We start from the raw sequence: 11,531 nt of genomic DNA on the forward strand, positions 1-11,531 counted from the left end.
ATGTAAGTGAGGGGGACCTGGGTGGCTCAGTAGGTTAAGCATCCGACTTCAGCTCAGGTCATGATCTCGCGGTTCAGGAGTTTGAGCCCCGCATTGGGCTCTGTGCTGACAGCTCAGAGCCTAGAGCCTGCTTTGGATTCTGTGTCTCCTCTCTCTGCCCCTTTCCTACTTGCTTTCTCTCTCTCTCTGTCTCTCTCAGAAATAAATAAACAAAAAATTTAAAAAATACATGTAAGTGAGAAGCTATATTTGGGGTGACTGAATAATCAAAGCACAGAGACAAAATATTAGATTTTCATCCACTGACATTTATTCTAAGTTCCATGAAGAATGAGAATTCAGGGTTTTGTTTCTAATCATGGCCTTTTAATAGTGATGTGCTTGGGCCAACTTAAATATTGATTCAATCTATAAGATCCAACAATGTCCTTTGGAATGGCATGCTCAGTTTAACAAGGGATACTTGTTCTTCAGTTGTGTGTCATTGTCCCTTCTGGGGCTACTGGGTATGTCTAACTCCATCCTGTATTCCTTGCTCTGTCACCACATGCTATTTCTAATATCTGAGATAACTAGAGACCGTATTTGTAAACCATGGGCACTCAGTAAATGTTTTTGTTTTTTTTATTTTAGAGAGAGAGAGAGAGAGAGCTCAAGCAGGGGAGAAGGGAAGAGGGAGAGAGAAAGGAAGAATCTCAAGCAGGCTTCACACTCAGCACAGAGCCAGACTCATTTAAATGTTAAACAAAGGAGCAAACAAGGAAGTTTTGGGATTTTGTTTTTTGTAAGTTGCTTAAAATAGTTAAGTGGTAATTATATGATAGTAGTGTATATTCACTAAATATGTTTTGGACAGGTAGAGTAAATATTGTTGCTGAGAAATCTTCAGTTTAAGACACTATTTAATTGTGTAAGACATGATTATACTCATTAGAAATATAAAAATTATTGTTAGTACTTTTGGATACTATTATAATATGGATAGAAAAATTTTATTGAAAAAATTTTTTCAAAGTTTATTTTTGAGAATGAGAGAGACAGAGAGAGAGAGACAGACAGAGAATGAACAGTGGAAGGGCAGAGAGAGAGGAAGACACAATCTGAAGCAGGCTCCAGGCTCTGAGCTGTCAGCACAGAGCCCGACACAGGGTTAGAACCCAAGAACTATGTGATCATGACCTAAGCTGAAGGCGGATGCTCAACTGACTTAGCCACGCAGGCACTCCTGAATAGAAAATTTTTGATTCCAAGAGCTATTAAGAAAGAAAACATTGATTCAGGGCAATATTAAAAGTCAACTCACTGTTATATGGAAATATGGTGCAAAGGACTAATTTTATTTTTATTTATTTATTTATTTATTTATTTTTAAATGTTTGTTTATTTTTGAGAGAGGGAGAGACAGAGTGCAAGTAGGGGAGGAGCAGAGAGGGAGACACAGAATCTGGAGCAGGCTCCAGGCTCTGAGCTGTAAGCACAGAGCCCGATGTGGGGCTCAAACCCACAAACCGTGAGATCATGACCTGAGCTGAAGTCGGATGCTTAACTGACTGAGCCACCCAGGCGCCCAGACTAATTATTTTTATTACGTGAAGTAGCAGTAGCTCTTATTAAAATATTTATTTATTTATTTATTTATTTATTTATTTATTTACTTATTTATTTATTTATATTTCAGAGAGAGAATGCCCACATGAGCAGGGGAGGGGACAGAGGTGGGGAGAAAGAGAGAATCTTAAGCAGGCCTCATGCTCAGTGTGGAGCCTGACATGGGGCTTGATCCCAGCACCCTGGGATCATGACCCAAGCTGAAATCAAGAGTCAGACACTCAACTGATAGAGCCACCCAGGTCCCCATAAAATATTTTTATGTTAAAAAGAAAAAGACTTTATAATAGTATACCATGTATAGTATTTGATAAAAGGGCTAAATGTTCTTATATGTATGGTACAGCAATACCTATTAGTAAAATGATTTTACAAGAAAGAATGAAATCTTTCAATTTGTAACAACATGGATGGAGCTAGAGTGTATTATGCTAAGTGAAATAAGTCAGTCAGAGAAAGACAAATACCATATGATCTCCCTCATATGTGGAATTTAAGAAACAAAACAGATGAACATATGGGAAGGAAAAAAAGGAAAAAGAACGAGGGAAACAAACATAAAAGACTCTTAAAAATAGAGAACAAACTGAGAGTTGATGGAGGGGATGGTAGGGGATGGGCTAGATGGGTGATGGCATTTAAGGAGGGCACTTGTTAGGATGAGCACTGGATGTTGTATGTAAGTGATGTATCCCTGAATTCTACTCCTGAAACCAATATTGCACTGAATGTTAACTAACTGGAATTTAACTAAAAATTTGAAAATAAAACAAGAAAGAAAAAAAAAGTAAAATCGTTTTATATTGAGGGGAATAGTAGGTTTTTGGGAGATATACTTAGTTTCCTAAGATACCGCAATGAGTGTTCTGGCAATGGTGGTTAGTGGAGTAATGTGTACTAGCCAAACTGATAATTATTGGTAATTTGCATTCACTCTTTTTCATTTGAATATTTAAAAGGATTTTGGAAACACTAAACCTTTCACAACCTCTCATAATAGATATTATCAAATAATTACGTATTTCATATGAAAAAAAACAACAGTTGAGAGAAGCAAAGTTATTTACCTAAGATCACATATTGTTTAACTGATAGAACCTGAATAGTTTCAAATTCCCAGTAATCAGTTCTAACTCCTATGTAAAGTAAAATTAGTATAATAACACCTAAGTAATGCTATTGCAGCTCCAAGAATAAAAATAGTAAGTCACAGTAATTTAAAGAAACCTCTTTACTGGGGCACCTGGGTGGCTCAGTCAGTTAAGCATCTGACTTTTGGTTTCAGCTTAGGTCATGATCCATGGTTCCATGAGATCAAGCCCTGCGTTGGGCCTATGCTGACAGTGTAGAGCCTGCTTGGGATTCTCTCTCTGCCTTTCTCTGCCACTCCCCCACTCATTCTTTGTCTTTCAAAATAAATAAATAAACTTAAAAAAAAAATCTCTTTACTAAAATGAAATATCTTTTTACTAAAACTAATTCCAGGTTAATTTCTATTAAGTATAGGTAAACATTCTTTAAGATATAAGGAGACAGTAATTTCATTTGATATTTTTAATATCGTGTTCATTAGGTTTTTCATGTGGGCTGTATTCTGGTAAGCAAAGCTCAAGAAAAGCCAAAAGTAGTATGGACTGTGAATCAAATGCTCTCTTATGTAGACATTATGATAAACCTGTAATTTATTAAACCTGACTGTTTAAGGAAAAATAATTTTCTAGTAGAAAAAGAACCTTAAAAGAATTTCCTTCTGTATGTAAGACTGTTGTTTTATTTTGCATTTAGTTAACAAGTTTTTCTTCTACAGTTGTCATTACTGATTAAATGCCACATAGTTTATGAATTATTTAATGCCATGGTAGGAGTACAGTATCTATAGTAATTACCTTTATACTATATTGACCATTGAGTCAGTGAAGATTAGTCAGTTGCAATATTGCTCTGGAGCAGTATTACCGTTGCAGTACTAGAGTAAACATACCTCAGACCATTAAGAGCCTGACAGTTCTTCATCCAGGAAAAACAAACAAAATATTCATAAAAATATTAAAAGATAGACTGGATAACTGAAGTAACCGCAAATGCATGAATCTCAATCTCCATACACATCCTCCAAAAACCAATAAAGAACAAATAAAACTATACATAATCCCATGTTTTAACATAACTAGAACAAAGAGAGTATTCAAACTTCAGATTATCTGTAAATAGAAAAATGAATATCAACTCATAATAAGCCATCATTCATGCTCCTGTGGAAGCCACCACAGCAAGGGTGGTCTGGGAAAAATTGCACAGAACAAGAAAGGAGCTAGTGACATGCTTACGATTGATTAAAATCACCTTCAGGAAAGGAAGTTCTTCCCTAAATGCTGAAGTTTTGAAAAAAAAAAAAGCTTACTTATAAATCAGAGCACACTACAGGAAAGGGACTTACATGTTTGTAAAGGACACACAGAAGCAATTTTGGAAAGGCATATCTTTTGGGGAAGAAAGGTAAAAAATGATGGGAAATTGCCCTTTGGAAACTAAATAGTTAAAAGGAAAAAAAAGCAGGAGAGGAAAATTTAGGATCCTGCAAGACAGAAGAATATTTTTAAAAACAGAAGGGCAAATCCCTTCATGTTGCCCTGCCCCCCAGATCCAATCAGTAAAGAAATCATTCTTTACTAAAAGCAGAGGATATTCTATCCTATGTAAGATACAGGGATCTTATAAACTGCCCCAGTCAGTCCTGTTCACAGAAATGCAGAAGTGACAGCAACTTGAACTACATAAAACTAATTTCCAAAACGAAAGAGAAAATGAGGATAAAAAGTTCTGTTTCAGTTGATGAAAATGTCTATTACCCCTCACTCCCCCACCAAAAATAAACGGCATAAAGACAGACATAGTTCCATCGAATAGAACTGAAAGTACAAGAATAAACGTCTTTATGGTCAGCTTATTTTCACCAAGGATGCCAAGAAAACTCAATGGGGAAAGAAAACTATTTTCAACAAATGGTGCTGGGACAAATGGATATCAACATGTAAGGAGATAGAGAATAGATTTAGTGGTTGCCAGGGACTGAGGAAAGCAGAAATTGGGAGTTACAGATAATGGGTACAGGGTTATGTGATGAAAATGTTTTGGAAGTAGACAGTGGTGATGGTTGCATAAATGTGAATTGAGTATTTTATGTAATAGTTTGCTAGGATTGCCATCACAAATACCACAGACTGGGTGACTTAAACAATGCAGTTTATTTTTCACAGTTCTGGAGGCTAGAGGTCTGAGATGAAGGTGTCAGCATGGTCGATCTTATTCTGAGGCCTCTCCTTGGCTCATAGATGGCTGTGTTCTCACTGTGTCCTTACATGATCACCTTATGGTCTGTGTGTTGTCTGTGTCCAATCTCCTCTTCAGATGAGGACCATTCATAGTGAATTAGGGCCCATCCATATCTCCTCCTTCTACCTTAATTACTTCTTTAAAGGTCCTGTCTCCAAATATAGTCACATTCTGAAGTACTAGATGAATTCAACATATGAATTTGGGATAGGAGGGTACACTTTATCGCATATTAGTGTAAAAAGGTAAATTTTATGATATGGGAATTATAGCTCAATTAAAAAAATATTATAAGAACCTCCTTTGCAAACCTCTTTTTAAATACAATTGAAAACCTAGTTGATAAAGGTAATTTCCAAGGTAAATATGGTTTTTTGAAACTGTTGGGGCACCTGGGTGGCTCAGTTGGTTAAGTGTCTGACTCTTGATTTCAGCTCAAGTCATGATCTCACACTTTGTGAGATCAAGCCCTGCACTGGGCTCTGCACTAACAGCGCAGAGCCTGCTTGGGACTGTCTCTCTCCCTCTCTCTCTGCTCCCCAACCCCATCCCAGTAAATAAATAAATATTAAAAAAAAAAAAACCTGACACATTTGACATTTGAGATACTCTAGTTTCTGTAGAAGACATAGAGAAAGATAACAAAGACCTACTTTCTAAAAAAGCACCAGGCCCATATAGTTCCACAAGGATATTTTATGAAATATCTAAACACCAAATAGTCTTAGTGCTCTATAAATTATTCCAGACCATTGAAAGTGAATAATACCAATTCTTTTTCAACGTTTTTTTTAATTTATTTTTGGGACAGAGAGAGACAGAGCATGAACAGGGGAGGGGCAGAGAGAGAGGGAGACACAGAATCGGAAACAGGCTCCAGGCTCCGAGCCATCAGCCCAGAGCCTGACGCGGGGCTCGAACTCACGGACCGCGAGATCGTGACCTGGCTGAAGTCGGATGCTTAACCGACTGCGCCACCCAGGCGCCCCATACCAATTCTTAAAGATAGTGCAAAAAAGAAATTAAAGACTGATATCAACTATAAATAGATAAAATATTACTTAACAAATTCCTGTGCATTAAGAAAATAATATACCATGACAGTGTGGGATTTATTCTGGGAACACAAGGTTGGCTAAATATTAGGAAACCCATTAATAGAATATGCCATATTGTGTGTATATATTTATATTTATATTTATATTTATATTTTATTTATTTATTTATTTATTTATTTATTTATTTATTTATTTATTTATTTATTTTTGAGAGAGAGAGAGAACATGAGCCAGGAAGGGTAGAGAGAAAGGGGACAGACAGGCCCAAGCTGCCAGCATCAAGCCTGACGTGGGGCTCAAACTCACATGAAATCATGGCCTGGGCCAAAGTTGGATGCTCAACTCACTGAGCCACTCAGGTGCCCCTGCCATGTTGTACATAAGGAAACAAATCATATATAGACGCTTAAATGACCTTCAGAAATAAACACCTAGTAAAAACACTCAACAAAGAGGAATCAATGAATATTTTCTTAACATCTTCTTAATGGGTAACACTAAGGGGATTTTCACTACTAACATTAGGAACAAGGCAAGGATATCCAGTAACACTATTAAACATTTTATTGGAGATATTAGGCAATGCAATTAAACCAGAGCAATCAGTAGAGTCGTAACAGTTAGAAAATAAGGCAACAATCTCTATTTGCAGTTAAGGTAGTATACCTAGAAAACCCTAGAGCAGGGATCAGTAAAGGAACCCAGTAACCAAATCTAGTCATATCATTTTGTTTGTGTATTGTGTGTAGCTACTTTTCCTTCCACTGGCCCGGTTGGAGAGTTGTGGTAAAAATGGTCTGGCCCAACAAAGCTGAAAACATTTTAACATCTTATAGAAAAAGATTGTGTACTACTGACCTAGAGAATCATTAAAACTAACTCAGACAAAATAATTCAGTAACCACTAAGCTATAAAATTACCATTCAGTATAATTCAATAGAACCTAAAATCCTTTACATATACAACCACTTATCAGTTAGCAGATATAATGTTAGGGAAAACCCCAATTTAACACCAAAAAGAAGATAAAATACTTAGGAATAAATATAACAAGAATTATACAAAAGCTATTTGAATAAATCTTTAATATACTTCTTAAAGATACACAACTAGATTTGAACCAGTGAAAAGATAGTTCTCCTTAATTTATAATTTTAATATAATCTTAATGAAAATGCCATCATGCTTTTTTATAGAGCTAGAGGAGTTGATATGGAAGCCATCTATGTAAACATAGCTGGGAAATGTTTCAAGCAGTTAGCATCTATGGATCCTACCACTAATACATGAAGAGTTGACAAAGGAGGGTGGTTTTACCATGTCAAAATACCTCCCCACAAGACACTTACTAATCACTGAAGGAAAAAAACTGCAACTTTACAGTGTTTTTACCGCATTTTTATCAGGTTGTCAACATTATTAGTAATGGGACAAATAGACATAATATATCCTGATAGTATGTACTGAGAAGAGCATAATATCACTTCTGTGGTATTACAAAATATGTAACACGTCCCACAATTCTATGATCAATTAATCCTTAACAATGGAAGAAAGAATATGCAACGGGAAAGAGATAGTCTCTTCAATAAATGGTGTTGGAAAAACTGGACAGCTACATGCAAAAGAATGAAAATGGACCACTTTCTCACACCATACACAAAAATAAACTCAAAATGGATTAAGGACCTAAATTTAAGACTTGAAGTCATAAAAATCTTGAAAGAGAACACAAGCAGTAATTTCTCTAACATCATCCATAGCAACATATTTCTAGGTATGTCTCCTCAGGCAAGGGACACAAAAGCAAAACCAAACTGTTGGACTACATCAAAGTAAAAAGCTTCCGCACAGTGAAGGGAATAATCAACAAAACTAAGAGACAATCTACAGAATGGAAGAAGATATTTGCAAATGATATATCTGATAAAAGGTTAGTAGTAAATGAAATATCTGATAAAAGGTTGTATGCAAAATATATAAAGAATTGATACATCTCAACACCCAAAACACACAAAAAATCCAATTAGAAAATGGGCAGAAGACTTGAGACATTTCTCTTCTCTTCATGACAGTCTGACAAACAGATTGTCAACAGACACATGAAAAGATGCTCAACATCACTCATCATCAGGGAAAAACAAAACTTCAATGAGATATAACTACCCATTTGTCAGAATGGCTAAAATTTACAGCATAGAAATAAGAGGTCTTGGAGAGGATGTGGAGAAAGGGGAACCCTCTTACACTGTTGGTGGGAATGCAAACTGGTGCAACCACTGTGGAAAACAGTATGGAGGTTTCTCAAAAAGTTAAAAATAGAACTACCCTATGATCCAGTAATTGTACTACTAGGTATTTACCCAGAGAATACAAAAATACTAATTCGAAGCACTCCAGTGTTTATAAAGGTGATGGGGACTAAGAAGTGCACTTGCTGTATTGGGGCACCTGGGTGGCTCAGTCAGTTGGGTGGCCACCTTCAGCTCAGGTCATGATCTCGCAGTTGGTAGGTTCAGGCTCCGCGTCGGGCTCTGTGCTGACAGCTCAGAGCCTGGAGCCTGCTTAGGATTCTGTGTCCCCTCCTCTCTCTCTGCCTCTGCCCCACTTGTGCTCTGTCTAGCTCTCTCAAAATAAAATGTTAAAAAAAAAAGTGCACTTGTAAGGATGAGCACTGGGTGTTGTATGTAAGTGTTGAATCATTAAATTATACACAGGAAACTAATATTATACTGTATGTTAATTAACTGGAATTTAAATAAAAACTTTTAAAAAAGACATGAAGACACTTTTCTACAGAGAAGATGTACAGATGACCAACATGAAAAGATGTTCAACATCATTCCTCATCAGGGAAATGCAAATCAGAACTACAATGAGATATCACCTCACACCTGTTAGAATGGCTGACATCAACAAGAAATAAGTGCTGGTGAGAATATGGAGAAAAAAGCCTCTTGCACTGTTGATTGGAATGCAAACTGGTGCAGCCACTGTGGAAAACAGCATGGAGGTTTTTCAAAAAGTTAAAAATAGAGTGCTTTCTTCAGCAGTGCATGTACTATAATTGGAATGATATAGAGCAGATTAGCATGGCACTCCTGCACAAGGATGACACTCAAATTTGTGAAGTTTTCCATGTTAAAGAAAAAAATTTAAAAATAGAACTACCTTACCTCTGTAAATCACACTACTGGGTATTTACCCAAAACATACAAAAATGCTAGTTCAGAGGGATACATGTACCCCTATGTTTATTGAAGCACTATTTACAATAGCCAAAATTTGGAAGCAGCCCAAGTGGCCATCAGTAGATGAATGGATAAAGAAGTGATATGTATATACAATGGAATATATTCAGCCATAATAAAGAATTAAATCTTGCCATTTGCAACTGCATGGATGAAGGTAGAGATTCTTATGCTAAGTGGAATAAGTCAGCCAGAGAAAGACAAATGCCATATGGTTTCACTCATATGTAGAATTTAAGAAACAAAACAAAGAAGCAAAGGAAAAAGAGAAAGACAAACCAAAAAACAAACTCTTAACCATAGAGAACAAACTGATGGTTCCAAGATGTGTGGTGGGTGGGGGAATGAGGGAGCTAGGTGATACGGATTAAAGAATACATTTATGATGAGCACTATGTAATGTATAGAATCGTTGAATCACTAAATTGTACACCTGAGACTTGTATAACACTGTATGTTGGCTATACTGCAATTAAAATAAAAAAAGAAAGAAAGAAACTCTGGGCAGCTGGAAATGCGGGAGCCTTTGCCATACTGTCATCTGATTAGACCAGCTTGGCAGCAGAAACAAACACATGTGGGCCATACAGCGACCTCCAAAGGGGGTCTTTCAGAGAGAAACCAAAACTGAATGACTCACCTGGAACACCTGATGAATGGTGAAACTGACCCAGCCAAACAAATGCAAAACCCTTCTCATCCAGACCATGGAAGTGGAAACCCTGGCCCATCCTGCTAGTAGCACTGAGTGGATATCACTCTCATTTTCAGTGGATCTGCTTTCTTCTGTGTATACGTGTGTGTGTTTTATTTTTAAAGAGAAAATAAAATGCAAATGAACTTATAAAAAAAATGTAACCTGAATTTAAACATGAAAAAACTTCAGTTAAACCCAAACTGAGGGATAGTTCACCAAAAATGGCCTGTTGTTTTAAAAAAATGTCAAGGTCAAGAAAAACAAAGAATGAGGAACTTGCTTCAGATCAAAGTCTAAAGAGACATGACAGTTAAATACAGTGTATGACACTGGGCTGAGTCATTGGTCAAGATGGAAAAAATTACTTTTATTTTATTATTCTATTTTTGTCATAAAAGATAGTAGTGGAACAATTGGCAAAATATGAAGGTCTGTAAATTGGATAGTGCTATATTAATGGTAAGTGCCTTATTTTGATTAATGTACTTTTTGAGGAACTACATTGAAATATTTATAAAGGGGAATGATGTCTGCAACTTGTTTTCAAATTCAGAAAAGTCTGTAGAGGGGAGAGAAAGACACTGATAAAGCACATGTTAAGTTTGGGGAATCTGAATGAAGAAGGGTTTACAGAAATTGTATTGTTTAAAAAATAAACTTCTAAGTTTTGGAATAATTTCAGAGTTACAGAAAAGTTTAAAAGATAGTACACACTTCGCCCAATTTTAGTTTTCATTTTAAATTACCATGGTACATTTTTGAAAACTAAGAAACCAATATTGGTTCATTACTATTAACTAAACCCCTAAGTCTGACTTTATTCAGATTTCACCTGTTTTCTATGAATTTTCCTCTAAACTTCAGACCTTAATCACATAATGTCCTTTTTTTTTTTTTTTAAGTGTATTTTGAGAGAGAGAGAGAGACAGAGCAAGTGTGTGCACAAGCAGAGGAAGGACAGAGAGAGGAGTTGGGGGGAGAGAGAGAGAATCCTAAGCAGGCTGCACACTGTCAGTGCAGAGCCCAATGCAGGGCTCAAACTCTCCAACCATGAGATCATGATCTGAGCCAAAATCGAGTCAGGCCCTTAACAGACTGAGCCACCCAGGTGCCCCTTAATGTCCCTTTTCTATTCAAAGATGCAGTCCAGTGTACCACATTGCATTTGTTTGTCATCTCTGTTCAATCTCCTTTGGTCTGTGACAGTTTCTCAGCCTTTTTAAAAAAAAAATTTCATGACATTGACAGTTTTGAGGAAACTCAAATATCTTAGAAATATTTCTTAGAAGTAATCTTAGAAATATTTCTAAGAATATCCCCCAATTTTGTTTTCTGTATGTATTTCTCATGGTTAGACTGGGGTTATGGCTTCTTAGAATACTACAGAAGTGAAGTACCCTTTCTGTCACATCATATCAGGAGTAGATGCTATCAACATGGTATGTCTGGTGATGTAAACCTTGATATTTTAAGGTAGTATCTGCCAGGTTTCTCCTCTGTAAAGTTCCAATTTTTCCTACTCTGTTTGGGAGGGAGTCACTAAGTCCAGCCCAGTCTCAAAGGCTGGGGTGGGGTGCAGGTTA

The 11,531-nt window shown here is 36.5% G+C and overlaps 1 non-coding gene across 1 annotated transcript; it reads left to right on the forward strand.

Moving 5' to 3' along the window:
- Nucleotides 1-9,039: 9,039 nt before the first annotated feature.
- On the forward strand, nucleotides 9,040-9,146 carry LOC124516737 (U6 spliceosomal RNA). The gene has a single exon (XR_006963144.1). It is a non-coding gene; the product is annotated as a U6 spliceosomal RNA (small nuclear RNA).
- The last annotated feature ends 2,385 nt before the right edge of the window (nucleotides 9,147-11,531 follow it).

Source organism: Lynx rufus, unplaced genomic scaffold (genome assembly GCF_022079265.1).
Source record: "Lynx rufus isolate CCGP_SWC_20201006 ecotype Redwood Valley unplaced genomic scaffold, mLynRuf1.p SCAF_2, whole genome shotgun sequence".
NCBI lineage: Eukaryota > Metazoa > Chordata > Mammalia > Carnivora > Felidae > Lynx > Lynx rufus.